Source organism: Pteropus medius, unplaced genomic scaffold, assembly GCF_902729225.1.
Source record: "Pteropus medius unplaced genomic scaffold, Ma_sr-lr_union100, whole genome shotgun sequence".
NCBI classification, from domain to species: domain Eukaryota; kingdom Metazoa; phylum Chordata; class Mammalia; order Chiroptera; family Pteropodidae; genus Pteropus; species Pteropus medius.
The window spans coordinates 7,057,685-7,076,241 of NW_024342473.1; the positions used below are offsets into that span (position 1 = coordinate 7,057,685).

At 35.4% G+C, this 18,557-nt stretch overlaps 1 long non-coding RNA gene across 1 annotated transcript in view; it reads left to right on the top strand.

The window, feature by feature from the left end:
- The window catches only part of LOC120604413 (uncharacterized), a 128,854-nt gene that overhangs the window by 104,541 nt on the left and 5,756 nt on the right, over positions 1-18,557 (top strand). The window contains exon 3 of the long non-coding RNA XR_005653330.1: positions 13,257-13,458. This is a non-coding gene — a long non-coding RNA (uncharacterized LOC120604413). The remainder of the gene's footprint in view (positions 1-13,256; positions 13,459-18,557) is intronic.

The following is an 18,557-nucleotide window of genomic DNA, read 5'->3' on the forward strand; positions in this document are numbered from 1 at the left end:
TGTCTTCACTTAGCCATTAGTTTTGGCAAGGCTGATGTTTAGGGACTGAGGCTTGTAGAACTGCCCATTTTGTATTTCAAAAACCATCATAATTTCATTGAGATTTAAGAAACCTCACTAGGTTTCCACCTGAGTGGAAGAAAAAATATATGTATGTTCCAAATGGAATATATCAATATTTTAAGCTAGGGCTACCAAAAAAAAAAAAAGTTTACAGAAAAGTGAACACATAGCCAAAAGTTTCTAAAGTCCTCTTCTTTGCTATTATACCTGCACTATCCTCATTTGATTACAGACAAGTCCACTCTGTTTTACAAAACATATTTCTGAAAAGTTATATATATATATATATATATATATATATATATATATATATAGACTTATATGTAATAAGGAGGAATCTATAAAAGATTATAATTATACCTGACCATCTATTTAGAGTTAATCTTTGATAATGTCTTTGCAACATTTCATATTTCTGATCTTTGGCCAATGAGTTAAATAAATTTCTAATTGAAGATTAATGTTTTCTAGTATGAACTACCTAATGATTATTTTCTTTGAGTTTCAATGTTATGAAATTTATCAGAAACTATACTTCTTATTACTAGTAGCAATATTTTTCTAAAACTACAATGGAAACATTATAATATACATTTATTATATAATATTTAGTCATATAATACAAACTGCTTTGGGGACAAATAAAGTGATGATGCCAAAATTAAATGGTTGTCTGGCAGGCAGCTATGAAAATAATGGCATGAAATATTAGGTCATTAGCTGGTTCCCTAAAATCTAAATGTGGTGCGTGAAAATCAGTTGTGGAGTCAACATATAACTTTTTAAAGTGCTGATTTTGTGAAAGTAACATTGCAAAATTTGGAGACTGTCTGCCTGTTTAGGAAATATATGTCTTGCACTTTTATCTATCTTCAGAAATCACTGTTCATGCAGATGAGAAAATAACAAGGTGCCCTGCTGGGCAGCATAGTTAGAGAAATTTCATTTCATAAAGAAATTTTGCCATATAAGTAGTAATATGAAGGCACCTAATCTTTAATGATGCCTCTGTTTTCTATCATGGTTTAGCATTATGATGTTTTTATTAATTGAATCCCTAGTTAGAAGATTAAGTTGCCACATATGCTACATACCTTACAGATTCCTACTCCTTTTTTTTCATTACAACAAATATTTATTGAGCTCTTACTTCTCTAGGCAAATGGATAATTAGGCTATAACTGACAATACTGACCCTTCCCTCAAGGAGATTCTCTAGGTTACAAATTTCAAAGGTTTTCAATAACACGAATATGCTCAATAGAAAAATCATATTGAATCAATTTATCTATGATGATTCAGAAGATACTTCCAGATCTTCCAGTAATCAAGCTCATGTTATGAGCACCATTTATCATGGTATGATCAAAGCTTGACATTCTAATGAACAGCTTTCGATTTAGTAGTCTACAGCTAAGTTGCACACTGAATTTTATAACTGAGAATATCAGAGCACAATGAACACTTTAAGACAATGACTTTCACGAGCTATTTAGGGAAAAAGAAAGATATCCTTCTTTGGCTATAAACGGGAAACAGTGTCTGTTACCATTTATTCAATAGAATTTATTGAATGCTTACTGTACAAAGCTAGATGCCCACTTTGTTAAGTGACCCCTTTGCTTCCACAGAAGCAAATATAGTTGTTTGGCTTATACCAGGTTGCTGTGTTCCTCATATTAGAGAAGCTACTCTAAGAATAGCAAGTTACCATTGATCGAGCACCTATTTTGTTCAGGCATTATTTAAGCATCTTACATAAATTACCTCTGGTCCTTACAAGAGCATCGCAAAGTAGGTTTTATTATTGTCCTTTATAGAAATAAATTCAGAGAGAATATGTCAAGCTTCTTTCATGTCTGTCCAATACTAAGTAACAAAGTCAGACCCCAGGCTGGCCTGATTCTAAAATCATTGTTTCCAATTAAAAAAAAATGAGTGTATTATCTCATTTAGATTCAGCTCTACCTTCAAGAAGCACCTCTTTTTCTAGCAAGGCTGTAATACAGAAAAGTAATGAGAATGGGTAAGGCTCTAAGGACTGAGGGTTTCTCTCAAAAGACCACATGAATATGGAAAATGACTCTGGCCAAGAAAGGAAATCTGATAGGAATTACAAAAGAAAATGAGATGGTATAACTGGAAGACAATGAATATCTTCCTCTTGGCAACATGAGTGTGCCAGAACAGAGTAAGGCATGAGGTTAGTGCTTCTTGATCTCATAGCTTCCCAGAAGTCAGAACTTGAAAAGATGGCAGGCTAAAGCCTCAAAGATGAGTCCAAGACTGGTACAGAGTAAAGACTATGGTAAAACCGAGGATGAATCTAAAGAATAACTGTGAACTTTCAGCAACAGATAGATATTTTTTCTTGTTCATACTTTTTCCCTCCTCAAGATAATGGAAATTTTTTTTTATTATCATATTCAAATGTTACAGGAAAAAGGATAGTTCTCTTAATATAGCATTTTATGTTAGTTGAATTTTTACTATGACTTTATGGAAAGAATGCTTGCCCTATTTCCAGATATTCCCAGGAGTTACGAGAAAAAGGCAGGAGGACAAGCAGCCTTCCATGAGTCATGCTCATTACACATCACTATTAAGTATTTACCACTATTACTGATTTACCACACATCACTAATAAGTGTTTACTAAATGCTAACTCACTATACAATATAACATATATTTACTAATTACTAATTTATTTCACTTTACTAAATATACCTTGTTCTCTTTCTCCTCTCCTTCTGAAATTAAATTGCCTTTACATTAGGTTATTTTACTCTGTTACATCATTTTCTGTCCCTTTTCTCTCTGACTCTCAGTCTGAGTGTTCTCTTATTGACTTCTTCTGCTATGTCTTGACTGCTCTTAACTTCATTCACTAAGTTTTTAATTTCAGATATTGTATTTTTCAAATTCCTCTGATTTTATCGATGCCAGTTCTCTGATAAAATTATTAGTCTTTTCAATCATTTTGTCCATCTTTTCCTGTATTTTATTTAACATATTTATTATAAAACTTTTAGGTCCCATCTGCCAATTCCAACATTTGAATCATCTGTAAGTCTGCTTCTAATGACTATTTTTGGTCTTGATTACTGTTCTCTTGGTTCTTCACATGTCCTGTTATTATTTTTTAAAATTTTATGCCACACTTTGTATATAAACAATTATAGAGAGTCAAGTTTATATTCTTTTCTTCTCAGGAAGGGTCTTCCCTTTCTAGATTTAACTGCAAAGTGAATTGAGATAGAGCAGGATTTTAGTTTTGCTCTACCTCTGGTTTCAAATATCTCAGAGAAACCTTCCCAACTTTTGATTGAGAGCTTGGCAGGTCTCCATACCATCCCAAAAGACTGAGAGAGTTAATGTGCTCTGTGGCAGTTTGGGGCTGTGTTCTCCAGCCTTCTGGTCTGTGATTTGGCAAGTATTTTAAATGCCTCAAGGAGAAGACTGGCTCTGTGTTTGATGAAGTCCCCATTCCTCATGTAGTACTTTGCCTCCCATATACTGCTAGACAAGGAGGGATTACAGTAAGCCTTTTAGAAGCTCCTACACAGATTTGGATTCAGCAAATGAATTCTGAGGGAAAATGGCCTCCATGTCTGAGAGCTCCCAAAGTTTCTAATTTGTTAAAATTGTCCTTGTTTGTTTCTCTTCTCTCCTCAAGCTTAGTCTTCAGTCCTCACCCATAATTTGCAAATACCTTAGGTAAAAAAAGTGGCCAGCAATGGCCTGCTCACTTTACAAGGGTTTGTTACTCTCTGGTTCAGTTCATTCAGCCCTTTCTGCACCACATCACTTCAATGTCTTAAAAAAAATGTGTGTAAAATAAATATGTAAAAATAATATATAATAATTATATAAATATATAAACAACAATTATATATGTAAAAATTATACACATACACAATTGATTTTTATTATTTGAGGTAGTTATGTTCTATGAAGTCACCAAAAACACTGAATTGGCAAATACTGAATCATCGCCTCTAGGGGAAATACAGGTTATTTAATATATATTATTGATTCATTAACATTGAACTCATGGCCAACATCACTACAACTCATGTCTGAATAAAGCTTATCTAACACATCTATTTTCTCCATCAGACACTAAGGGCCTTCCTGCACTTAGGAACACTAGACACACTTTAGCGCTACTACTTGGGGCTATTTTAAATAGCAAAATCACCCATGAAAAGCACAAAAATACAAAAAACATGGCAATAAATAGACCATGAAAAGGACATTTGTTTACTACTGAAGAGCTGAAATAAAAAGCAGAGTCCAGCCATGTTTGACCTCAGCTGGGAACATGCACAGCAGGCGACTTAAATTCTTTGCCACTCTGTGCATGCGCATGTCACAAATGACCACAAAAGCACTGTGAGCTCTGATTTTAGCATTAAAAATAAATTTTAGTGAATAGGTGAATCCTCAAATAAGTAATCTTAACAATGAGGGTCAACTTATATAATGTACAAATTTAATATATGTGAATTTATTTGTATAGTTATATTTTTATATATAAATATATATTTATATATGTTACATATGTTTTAAAATAAATTATATGTGTGTCTGTGTGTATGTGTATATACATATATTTTATTTTATTTCCAAATTTGATCTTTCAGCTGTTATAATGGGAGTGATATTCTATTGCTTCCTGCTTCATTCTACCTTGAAAGAGAAACCCTCAATCATCATTTAAAAATATTTTTTAAAATTTTCTATTAATAATAATAATAATATTTTCTGCTAAAAACATTTTTTGTTAAAGCCCTTAGGAGCTAGCTGCAAGATTTAGATTTGGCCACAGGCAGTCAACAGTTTCTGATACTTTGAATTATTTCTTCTGATTATGAGAATAGCCTCACCTGTCCAGTTCCATTCTGACTTAGTTAAATTTTGTCTTTTCACTGGTCCACTTTTGGTAAGGCCGGTGATTTCTCCACAGCTGTTGGTAGACAGTTATTAAAATGAATACTATCAGCATGTATCTTCTTATAATTTGTAAGAATGTTCCATGATGGCCGTTGAGGAGTTTCTTATAAAATACCGATCTCTAAACTGGATTATAAATCACTCCTGTATGGGAGAGTCCCTCCCCTCCTGGAACAGAGTAAATGTCCTCGCATCTGGTTCACTGAAGAGAATGGAGAGGCAGCTCCTGGGCAGATGGGAAACATATGGAAGAAAGAACAATCTGGGAGGTGGAGGAGTGTGGAAGGACTTGGGGCAGATAAGAGTCAAGCAGCTGGAGAAGGAACCTTTCAAAACTTTCTGATTTAATCTCCATCTCAACTCTATCTCCTTCTTACATATCCCTGAATCTCTGTAGGTTTTCAGAGAAGCACAGAAATGAAAATGAAGCTAAAGGAAAACAGAGACTCTAGTGCAAGAGTTGCAGGTAAAGTGAATGAGAAAAATTCTCATTGTTAGAAGGCATGAAGTAGCTCTTGAGAACAGAATTGAACAGAGATCCCCAAGCAGAGGGGAGCTCAGTGAAGAGTTAATCACAGGGCCACTGCCAAGGATCTTATAGGTAGGCCTAAGGACAAAGAGAGTTTTTTTTCTTTTTCTTTTCTTTTTTTTTATTACTTCCCCTGTGATGTTATGAGTGGCCTTGAGAGAAAGCCCTCCCAGAGATGAAGGCTCACAGGCTCAGTCACCACATACAAGCTCCAACAGGAATGCTTTTTGAGCAGTTTCCTATTAATAAATCTCCTCTATTTAGCCCTGTATTAAAATGTGAAGAGTCGAAACATCCAATGGACCTTGACTTTTCTTTCTCTTATTCAGGATTATTGAGCAGGAATTCACTCAAGTAAAGAGTTAACCACACTCCCTCCTTCTACATAAAGTTACCTAAGAGTGCTTTGACCAGGTATCTCCTACCATGAAAAAGGCAACTGCTATCCCACCGGAACTCTGGCCTAAATTTTTCCCTTTCAAGTATTTTTATAAGGCAGAGCAGACAGAAGAGGAGAATCATTTCAAGATGATAAAATGGCTATGAGCCCATAGCTAGGGGGAAAAAATTTTTTCTTAATCAGATGGAAAAACAATAACATTCTATCATAATACATGTAATCTGTTTATAAACACTGTAAATTAATATATATGTATGTATAGTATATATGTATATACTTATATATACATGATCTGTGAGGGCAGCAGCACACAGGGCCTCTTTAGACATTTTTGATGCCCTTGAACCTGCAGAGAGGCCTCCCTCAGGAAGAAAATAGAGGTCTGTAGATAGACTTCCAAAGGGCACTGTTGTTATACACTCCTGGGGAGTTGGCGAGATGAAAATTCCACAATATCATTTAGAAATGTTGTAGTAGTACTGAAAACACAGTGAATCTATAGTATAATAGTTCAGGGAGTTGGGTGGGGTGAGTGTCAAAAAATATTTAGTATAAAAGAAGTGAAAACAGGTGTCCACACAAAAACTTGTACATAAACTTTGTAGCAACATTACTGAAAGTTGACAAAAGTGAAAATAACCTAATGTCCATCAACTGATGAATAGATAAACAGATGTGATATATCCATATAATGGAATATTATTGAGTCATAAAAAGGAATGGACTACTGATTCATGCTACAACATGGATGAACTTTAAAAATGTTATCCTAAATGAAAGAAGCTAGCCAAGGAAGACCACATATTGTAAGATGTCATTTATGTGAAATGTCCAGAATAAACATACCTGTCGTTAAAGAAAATAGATTTCTATTGCCTGGAGCTAAGGTAAGGTAAGGAGTTATTACTAATGGGTATAAGATTTCTTTTTGGGGTGATAAATATATTCCAATCAACTGTGGTCCTGGTTATAAAATTCTGTGAATATACTAAAAACCATTGAATTATACACTTTAACTTGGTAAATTAAATGGCATATGCAGAAAACGCTGTTAACAAAATAAACAAAAAAGAAATATCCCACATGCCTAAGAAGAAATGACAGCAAGTCATAGAATTTGGAAATCTTAAATTTAGAAAAGATCCTAGAGGCCATCTACTCTGACCTTTCACACATCTGAGTGTTGCTGAAGAAAATCACAGTTATAAACTGATGCTGCAAATTTTATTCTCATTTTGGGTCCTCAATGCCATCTATCATCAATTATTTTATCTTTCTTTCACATGGCCTATAATTATGGGAACCCTTTATGATTGTCTCTCACGCAACATTTCCCAACACTGAGACATTTATCTCTTACTTCACCGAAAAGTATGTTGTCACTAGCCATATTTATTTTACTGACCAGTCCTTACTCTGTCCATATCCCTAAGCATTTCCTCTCATCTCTGTGAAAGAATCCCTTCTGTTCCAGATCAAAGGCCATTCTCTTTATTGGCTTCCCATCTCCTCACTTCTCCCCACCACTTCATGCTCTAGACAATTCAAATCATTTGGTTCCCTGATATGCCATGACGTTTCTACTCTTATGCTTTTTGCATGTACGACTCCCTCCCCACTAGCCCGAATGTCCTCCTTATGTACACACTTATTGAAAGGCAAGATCAAACAAAACGAAACAAAACAAAAAACCCTGCTTATCCCCCAACTGTGCTCAAGCATCACTTTCTCCCTAAAATATTCTTTGGTTCCATTTTTAGTCTCTTCCCATTCCTATCATAGCATTGATTTTTCTCTCTCTCCTTGTTAGAAGTTGGCATGAATTCTTTTGATTGCACCTTTTATACCAAATTGTCATTATTGGTTTGTTTACATAGTGATCTCCTTACACTGTGAGCTCTTTGATGGTGAAAGCATTTCTTCTTCTTCTCTGTGTCTCTCAGCATCTACATGCACGACTGGTGCACAGAAGATGCTTGTTGAAAACAGTCACAGGAATCTTCATGATATCACCTTAATTGATGGTTATTTCATCCTAACTTGAATGTTTTCAGTTACAGGGCATTCATTCATTTTTAAGGCAACTCATTTCATGCTTGAAACATGGTAATAATTAGAAGTCTTTCTTATATTATAGTCTTCCTTTTAATGTCCACTCATTAATTCCAGCTCTGCATTATAGAACATACAGATCAAGCTGTTCCCTCTTTAATACAATATTCTATCAATGGTTGCCAGTCACTTTCAAGCACCTTTTTCCTTCCTCCCCTCTCCTGTGGTCATGCACAGAGTAAAGGCATTTTGTCCTCTTTGGGCTAAATAGCCCCAGTTCCTTAAGGTACTTTTTATTTATATGGCCTCTAGATCTCCCATGGTCCTATTTTATCTCTGTAGGATGCTTTCCAGTTGGTCAATTTTCCTATAAAAATGTCTCCTAGAACTGGTCCTGGTTCCTGGAAGTGGTCTAAAGAGAGAGATAAGAGAGCTGGACTAGAAGCTCAGTCCATTAGGAGCTATGTTTCTGCTCATGCAGCCCAGGGCTTTTGTGAACCATGGGATACCACTGTAGTGAGCTAAAACTTCCAGTTCTTTTCAGATGATTTGTGGCATGATCCATCTCCCCTTTCAGTGTCAACTTTATTATTCAAGAATTCACTAGAGTGTTGATATGGTTAAGTGAGATGAATGAAGATCCCATTAGAGCACTGGATTCTTGAGTTAGAGATTGGAAAGAAAGAACTCAGAGAAGATGGAAAAGAGGAGAAGGAAAATGGAAATTGGGGTGCTGATGTTTCCCAAAGCACTTTATCACTTCACTAAAGCCTTATTATGCAGTATATTTCTCTGTAGGCAGACATCATAGCTACATGACTGCATAGCCACATTCGTGCTCCTGGAAAAGTGCCTGGCACATAATAGGTACTTGGTAAGCATTTATGAATGAATAGATACAATTTATGGACAGTTTCATGTACAGGACACAGGAATATGAAAGCCTGGCAGTATATTACTCACAATGGAGAGAAAGAGAATCCATTTGTAATTATGCATTGTGCTAAGTGTGTGTGGACTCAAAAGCAGAGGTGTTTGGTTATAGCAATAGTTTTCACATGATGTACTGAGAACATCTTGTCTGGGATTGTGGGGAGGTTGAATGAGCTGGGTCTCAGGACCCTGTGCCATCGTGAACCAAGAGCAGCTCTACTTTTAGCTGTTTTGTAATTACCAGGTTTTCACACAAGTTTTCTTTTGAATACATGATTCTTTGGCTAAAAATCATATTATTACTATTACTAAGTTTTGATGTTGATTCAAGAAGAGATTAAGATTTAGGTTAAAATTATAGTGAAAAATCACAATGTCTGTCTCTGCCACATTTGAACATGTGATGCCTGTACACTTCTAGGTAGTGAAACTCAATGTTTTGTAGACAGTCTGTTGGTCCAGGGTCCCCTTGCCGAAGGAACTACAATAGGGACAAGAAGTAAACCAGTTTTTTCTGAGCTCGATTGTGAGACTTCTGAGTAGACGTGGGCTAGATGAGGCCCTTTTCTAAAAAGAAAGTCTCATCTCCACAGAAAGTTCTCACTCCTCAGGCTCAAAAATACCTGCTCCCATGCAGATATTCCCAGACTACTCCCCAACCTTTCTCTGCTTTGCCTACTTTAGCTGGCTTCCTTGCCTAAATCTTTGTCATTCTCGAATCCACTTCCTAACTCTGAGTGGGAAAATCATTTTAAGATGCCGAAATGACTGTGAGTCCATAACGTGAACCATGTGAAAAACCACGGAGTAAATTAGAACACTTTGACACAAGATGCTTTTGCAAGACTTGCCACTATCATAAAACGACAAACAAACAAACAAACAAAAGCATTCTCTCTCCAATCTTCCCTATGATGAGAAGGCGCAGGTGTAACTCTTGAAAGCAGAGCCAAGTGAGGGTCTGTTATATAAATGTCATCTCACTCCATATACCATCAGAGACAGTTTCTCTCCTTCTCACATGAATCCTAGTTAGAGAAGACAGAGAGCGAGAAATGTACAATCTCTCCTGGTGTCATAATGGGAGGTTAGCTTGAAATCCAGTGCCTTTGTAAGGAAGAGAAAAAAATTCATCTTCCAGATGTACCAGACTCCTTTACTTAGGGAAAGTCTTAAATTCCTGACTTTCAGACCTCCCCTAAGGTTCACAAGCTTGAAAGAAGACATTTTTAAAGATACTAATTCATGGTTGGAGTTTTTCTCCACAGCGGCAAGTCTGTGACAGATAGTGTTTTGCTCCAAGTCAAAGCTACATCAACTCAGATGAAAATTTGCTTGAGCACCTCTCAGGCCCAAATGACCAAGCATACAAAACATGAGCTTCAAATGGCACCAGGGTAAATACTGAATGTTTTCATAGTCTTTGTCCAAAATAAACATTAGAAAAATCCCAGAGGTTTTAGTTTCCTGAAGTAAAGAAAAATCATATTTCCAGCTGTCATTGGAAAATATCACACAAAATCCCACGTTTTTATCTTTCCAAATATTTTTACAATTACTAAATACTTAAAGGACTATTTTCATTTGTTTTTATGTTGGTGAGCTGTTCACACAGCAAGCAATTACGTCAGGAGTCCTAAGGTATTAACACAGATCACATAAAGCTGCAGAAGGTTTCCTTACTTTGCTCTCCTGGTTTTTGGTGAAGTAAGAGTCTGGTGTAATTGCCCATGTGACCATCAAACGTGCCAAAGTGCAATCTTTTGTCTTCACTATGAGAATATTTTATAAACACATGGTGATCAGCATATGCTGACTTTCAGAAATATTAACTATAAAATTGGCAGCAAGCTTCAGCATTTGCAAAAATCCATATGTTCATTAAATTATTTTATGTGCGTGTACACGTGTATGTGTGCGTGTGTGTATGTGTGTGTTTATCTGTGTTTGAAAATGGTTTCTGTATCTTTTCTTCTCAAGACCTTTGGACTTCTATAGAATTTTAATTGAAAGAAAGTAAACCAATGTCTTTGCTGAAATTTATGTTTACAAGTCAAGATTTTAGAGCATTTCCTGAAGTTTGCAAGACCCATACTAGTTGAGATTTAAAACTTGTTTCATAGTTCAGAATTTTTTCCCAATCTGTAAAACACACAAAATCTATGGTATCTAAATGACTAGAACAATATGCATATTTTAGTAGATATAACTCAGACAATCTTTCAGGATTTGGCACTATGAAGTTATAGAAGTGGAAAAGACCTGGAGAGGTTATCTAGTCCCAATATTTGCCTTCAGATACTTTAGGACCACCCTAGAGACAAAAACTTATCCTATTTTTAAATTTCTCCCCTAAAGATTCTCCTCCTTGACAACAATTTGTTTTATATTTAGCAACCCTTGATAGATAGATAGATAGATAGATAGATAGATAGATAGATAGATAGATAATAGATAGATGATAGATAGATGACAGATGATACAATTTTTTCTTCATATTTGTTTGCACTGATTAGCTAATTTCACCAAACCCCTTGCAGAGTGTGTGGTACTGCCACTTCCATCTTATGGCTGAAGACTCTGAGACACAGGAGTTAAGTGGCCTGCCGCAAGCCTCATTAGAGATATGAGTCACAGCTGGGAGTGAGAACATAGCCTTCATTCCTGAGCTGTTTCCTCAACTCTACATTTTTCTTTAGTACATTAAAAAGCAAAAGCAAAAACAACCACATCTGAGTTACCAAAAAGAGTGGTAATTAGACCGTGCATGAGCCAACGGCTACTGCAGACTTCACCCACCTACAGAGCAGTATCTATCTGTGTTTCTGCAAATACCAAGCTTTCATTCCACTCATTTTTTAATTTCACCAAAGGAAAAATAAAGGGCAGTTATCAGGAAAAGGATACACTTTGCATTGCTTTAACTCTGAATAAGAACAAGTGGAATTCAGCTACTACCAAAAAAGCAAATTCCTTAGTTGATTTGAAACAAGCAGTTCACATGAAACTGGCTGCCTCATTACTATTGTTCTCATATCGGTACTACTGGACAGCTTTAATTAATACCAGAAACTGCACAGGAAACATCCTTTAATTATTCCTCTTAGATTTAGAGAAAATGTAGCTTACTAAAAACAAAGTAGACTGCAAGTCTTTGAACTTGAGCGTTATCTTTGTCCTTTGGTTTGCAAAGGTTTTGTGTTATCAGACATGATAATTTGTTTTCATTGATACCCTTGATGAAATTAATTGAGTTTTAGACTAGCATACATTTCCTTTTGCTGATACTTTCACTCTTGGCAAGGTCTTATCTGGGCAGTTAGTCCTGTTCTCATCTGGTTCTGTCTGCTGAGATTCAATAGCTGCGGAATTGTTGTTGTTTTAAACAAAGATGTTTACTTTTATTATTAATGTAATATTCAGTTCACTTCCTCTTTTTATCTTCCCGCCTAACTGAGACCAACGCCCCCTTCCCCTCCCTTTAACCCCACCCTTTGCCGCTTGATGTGGAGATGACGGTTCTGGACTTCACTGCTAAGTTTCCTCAGAAACACCCTACCAGACCTTTCCAAATATATCATCATCAAAAGAGGGAAAGCCATTTCAGGCACTCCTATCTGCATACTTGGCTTGAATTCAATTGATATCTAACTTCTAGGTCCTAAACATTTTCTTTTACTTTTCTGCAACTATTAATTTCTTTTCTCGAACATTAAAGTAATATATGCTTCTTAGAAAAAAGAACTTAAAAATGAAAATAAGATCTTCACTCAGTTTCAAAGCATGCCCTGCATCGAATATTGTTATTTAAATTTTTTTGTGCATAAAAGCTATATTACCATATTCGCTGTACTTACTATTCTGCAATTAGCTTTTTTCACATATTAATTTGTCTTGGACATCTTCCCAAGTGTTTAATTTAATTTATTTATTGATAGAGATTAAGTCCAGTATTTTTGCTATTATAAAAACAATATCAATTAATTGGGGGGTGAAGAGTAGAGTGTTAATCCAGCTTTACTATTTCAAAATAGTATGTTTATTAGTCTATTTTTTCCATACTGATTTGAAAGGGAATCTTTACCATTTAACAAATGATGTATATTTTCCCAAAAAAACTATCATTTGAAACACCAAGCATTGCTTACTGTTAAGCTGTGGCGATCCCATGGCCTATACGTGAGCTGCTATAATTACTGTAATAACCGTATTGGGAATCTGCTGTTCTTAGTGCCCAGTACCTTTCAGACAATATTTTGATAGTTTGTTGTTTCCCACATTGTGAGTCTTGTATGCTCAAACCCGAGCTCCTATATTTTCCAGACTCCTTTTCGGAGGGAGAGGATACTTCATCAATCAAAAGCAACACAAGAGTTAGAGGCAGAAGTGAACGACATGAAGTAGAGACCTGAGGACCAGCATTCTGAATGTCAGGCAAATTTGCTGGCAGAAGCACATGGAGTTTTCACAGGGTCCTGTGGTGAGCCACAGGCAGCAGTAGCAGTCCTGACTGTGTCGTCCCCGAGTACGTTATTCCTGTCTGTATAACATCCCAATCTGATTCTCTGTCCCTCCTGGAGTTTCTGTGAATTGACTAATAGTTTCTACAAATCTCTTTTTGCTTAAATTAGCCAGGGTTCTGTTTTGAATGAACTGGTTAAGTGTTAAGGAAATGATTGCACAACAGACACTCAAAGAAATGAGAATCTTGGATTGGTAACTAGTTAAATATACAGTAAATCCTCACTTAATGTCATAAATACATTCTGTAACTTTCAGCGAAATGAAGTATAGTGAAACTAATTTTGCCATAAGCTAATTGATATAAATAAGAGTTAAGTTCCTATGGCATCTCATCACTGTTTCTCTTCTTACTTGGAAAAAAGATAGAGGAAGAAGTTAACATCCGGTGAGGATCTGGCTTATGACAAATATTGTGATAAGTACTTTATACTATGATATCAATAATTCTCAAAAATAACACCAGTTTACAGGTGATAAAACTAAAGCTCAAAGAGATTACATTATTTGGTCAGATTCACAAGTAAATAGGAAGATATCTTTAGTGACCAATTGCATGTGTGTATGTATGATATGATATATATATATGTTATGATATATGTATTATATACAAATATCATATACAGCAGGTCAACAGACCTTTCTCAAAGGTTCACCAACCTAGTGTTTGTTTGGCATACATAAGATTCGCTTGGGGGGATTATTTAAAATGTAGATTGCAAACATCAACAAAACAACCTACTGAATGGGAAAAAATATGCACAAATGAAATACCCAATAAGGGGTTAATGTTCAAAATACAAAAGGAACTCATACAACTTAACATAAAAAAATAAACAATTTAATTAAGAAATGGGCAGAGGAATTAAATAGACATTTTTCCAAAGAGGACCTACAGATGGCCAATAGGCATATGAAAAAATGTTCAAGAACACTAATCATTGGTGAAATGCAAATCAAAACCACAACAAAAAACCATTTCACACCTGTCAGAATGACTATCATCAAAATATTAACAAATAACAAACTTGGGGAGGAGGTGGAGAAAAAGGAACTCTCAAGCAATGTTGGTGGGATTGTAAAGTGGTGTGGCCACTATAAAAAACAGTATGGAGATTGTCAAAAAATAGAACTGCCATACAACGCAGCAATACTACTCCTGGGTATTTATCCAAAGAAAACAACAACACTAGTTCAAAAAGGCATATGCACCCTATGTTCATTGCAGTATTATTTACAATAGCCATGATATGGAAGCAACCTAAATATATGTTGAAGATATGGTACCTATATACAATGGAATATTATTAAGCCACAAAAAAAGTGAAATCTTACCATTTGCAACAACATGGGTATACCTAGAGAGTATTATGCTAAGTGAAATAAGTCAGACAGAGAAAGACAAATACGGTGTAATTTTACTTCTATGTGGAATCTAAACACAAAACAAAACAAATGACTAAAAAAAGACAAAACAGAAACAGACCCATAGGTATAGAGAATGAGCTGGTGATTGCCAAAAAGGAGGGAGACGGGAGAACAGGTGTAAGAAAAAAAAAGTAGATTCCTAAAGTAGAATTTGGGTAGATTTATTCTATTTTTATTTATATAAGCCAGCACTTCTGCCTGCACCCAAGATTGATGCCCAGACTCACACTGTCTCTTCTGAATGCTCATTCTGAATGATGCTGCTATTTTGTCTTGTTTCAAAATCAATCTCAAATCTTAGTGATAGCTTTATCTCTATTTCAACATTTTAAGACTGATTTTATTTGACCAGGTCGATAAGATTAATGATTAAACAAATCTCTTACACTTTTAATTTACTTGAAATCGCATGTAAGCCACAATTGCTTTCAAAAACTTCAAAAATAGTGGTGAAAAATTAAACTTTACATAGTAAATATTGACTTTGGATAAGCATGCTGGGTTTTTCCCATTGAATGTATTGGGTGCAATTCAAGGTACACATTCATTCCAGAGTGTACTAGATAAATATAAGAAATCCACATCTCTAAGAGGGATATGGACTTATTTTCTATGCTCAGTTATAGAACGGTTGTTTTCAAAAATTAAATATTCATAGTTTGATAGCAGTTCTTGCTCATTAATGCCAACTTGCAAATCTTCAAGGTTGTATTTAGTTGAAAAGCTCCTGCAAGTGTCAATGACTCATTCTCAATATAGTTTTCAGTTATAATTTTATGCAAAAAGTTTGAGTGGTGTAGAGCATTAATCCCTTTCAAAAACATTGTGCCTTAATTTAAATTTAATTTTCAAGAAAACTAATGAGCTGATATGCAACATCCAACTGAAGAAAAAAATAAAGCCCTAGTCTCTTGAATCGAATTTATTTCAAGATTATTTCAAATACTTTCCTACTTATAATTATATAACCTATAAACTTTGTATTTCTACCTAATTGAAAACATAGGATTGTTGTACTCCATATTTTATTTTACCTGCTCTATTGATTGTCTAATTTAAAAACATCTAACAATAATTGCTCATTGAGTATGTGTGCTGACACCTTATGAACAGCAATGATGACATTCCCATTAGAAAGTAATAATATTTGAAAAAGAAGGAAAAGCTTCGGCAGTTCTGGAGCCAAGTTATAGGACATAGGACAGGGGATAGGTTTTTTGGTGATACCATAATGAATTCAGTCTTAAACATACTGTTCTTGAGATATCCCTGTATCATGCAGGAGGAAAGGTCTGATAAGGATAAGTAATAGATAATAAGATTCGTAGCTCAGAATTAAGTCTGGAATGGACATTCTTTTTTGGAGATTGGGCTGGAGATGATTATTATGTATAGCTTGCTCACACCTACACCAACACCTCCCACAGCTCCTGATTCTGTAGATGAGACTATAAAGATGTGCCCCATAGTAACAAATCGAGAAACGTACCACTTACCCAATTTTCGTGGCCTAATTAAAAAAAAATTATTTGTATCAAAATTCCTCTTGCTATTGAATTTGAATTAATAAATAAGAAATCTGAAACATGTTTGAGAAAGTTCAAGTGGAGATGTCATGCGGTAGAGCCAAGGCTCAAGGGACCATGCCTGGTGAGCCAGAGCAACGTGTGAGCCCCCAGTCACAGGGAGAAGAAGTGAATTAACCAGAGAAAGCTAGTGGATGATGGGACAGAAATGAGGAAACTCACCAAGTATGGCTGAACCATGTCAACAGAGGAGTGATTGTGTGAAAATGATGAACTCAACAAACACAGTTTCCATGAGACACTTTGGCTCCATAACCGTAGTTCGGTCTCAGTGATGCTAGGCCTAGCTCTATAATGGCTCACGTTGTGTGCTTTCATAAAGTACGTCCTTCTAATGGTGTGAAATTCATCTTTGCAATAAACTTCTTACTGCAATAAATGTGAGGGGTCTCTTTTTATAGCAATTAAATGTACCTGACTAAAATAAGGCCATCAGCATTTTGAATTCAAGAAAGCTAGATTTAATATTTCTTTGCTACTTATTTGCTTGTGAGTCCAGGCAAATAATATAATCTTTTTGAGCCTCAGTTTTAACACCTGTAAACTGACGTTATTTGTGAAAATTATTGATATCATATGTATAAAGTGCTGATTGCAATATTTGGCATATGCCATATCCTCATTAAATGTTATCTTCTTCCTCCATCTCATCTCTAAGTGAGAAGAGAAAAAGGTAAGAATGAACTCCACATCATGTCATCAAGGAAGTGCAAAGTCAAACAACACTAAGGTACCACTACACACTTTTTTAAATGGCCAAAATCCAGAACACTGATGACACCAAATGCTGGTAAGGATATGGAACAACTGGAACATTCATTCATTGCTAGTGAAAATGCAAAATGGTACAGCCACTTTGGAAGACAATTTGGCAGTATATTATGAAACTAAACATACTCTCATCACACCATCCAGCAATCACACTCCTTGGTATTAACCTAAAGGAGCTGAAAATTTATATCCACACAAAAATCTGCACATGGATGTTTGTAGCAGCTTTATTCCTAATCGCCAAAACTTGTAAGCAAGCAAGATGTCCTTCAGTAGGTGAATGGACAAATAAATTGAGGTACATTCAGACAATGGAATATTATTTAGTGCTAAAAAGAACTGAGCTATCAAGCTATGAAAAGACATGGAGAAATTGTAAATGCATATTGCCACATGAAAGAAGCCAGTCTGAAAAGCTATATAATGTATGATTCCAACTATATCACATTCTGGAAAAAGCCAAACTATGTAGACATAAAATGATCTGTGGTTTGCAGGAGCTGGAGGTGGGAAAGGGATAAACAGTCAGAGCACAGAGAATTTTTAAGGCAGTGAAAATACTCTGTATGATACTATAATGGTGGGTACATGTCACTACACATTTGTCCAAATCCATAGAATGTACAACACCAAAAATGAATTGTAATGTAAACTATGGGCTTTGGGTAGTTATGATGTATCAATGTAGGTTCATCAATTGTAACAAATATACCCCTCTGGAGTGGGATGCTTATGATGAGGGAGGTTATGCATGTTGGCGGGCAGGGAGTATATGAGATCTCTGTACCTTCCTTTCAGTTTTGCTATGAATCTAATACTGCTCTAGAAAAATAATCTCAAAAAAAAAAAAAGATAAGGACGAATCTCCAAGGATTATGTCTCTAATATTCTACATTTTAACTTCAAGCATTTCTTTAGCAATGAAATAAAAACTCCATTGACTATGATTTAGTCATTCACCCGAAAAACACTGTTCAGCACTTACTATGTACAAGGAATTTTGAAGATCAATAATGAAAAAGATATAGTCATTACCCTTAAGGAACTTTACCATCTGATAGGGCACATATAAGATAAAAGTATGGATGTTATATGAGAGTTAGGCAAAGTATTATGGACATGATAAAGAGAATGAGTTTATTTCCAACTGATAGAACAACAGAGGTCTACATGGATTAGGAGACATTTGACTTGAACACTGAAGGATTAGTAGGATTTGGAACTGTCAGGGAATGGTGAGAAACAGTTAAGATGGGAGAAAAAATGTGAAGAAATCCTTGGAGACTGAGAAGCTTGCAGCATGTACTGAGAAGACAAA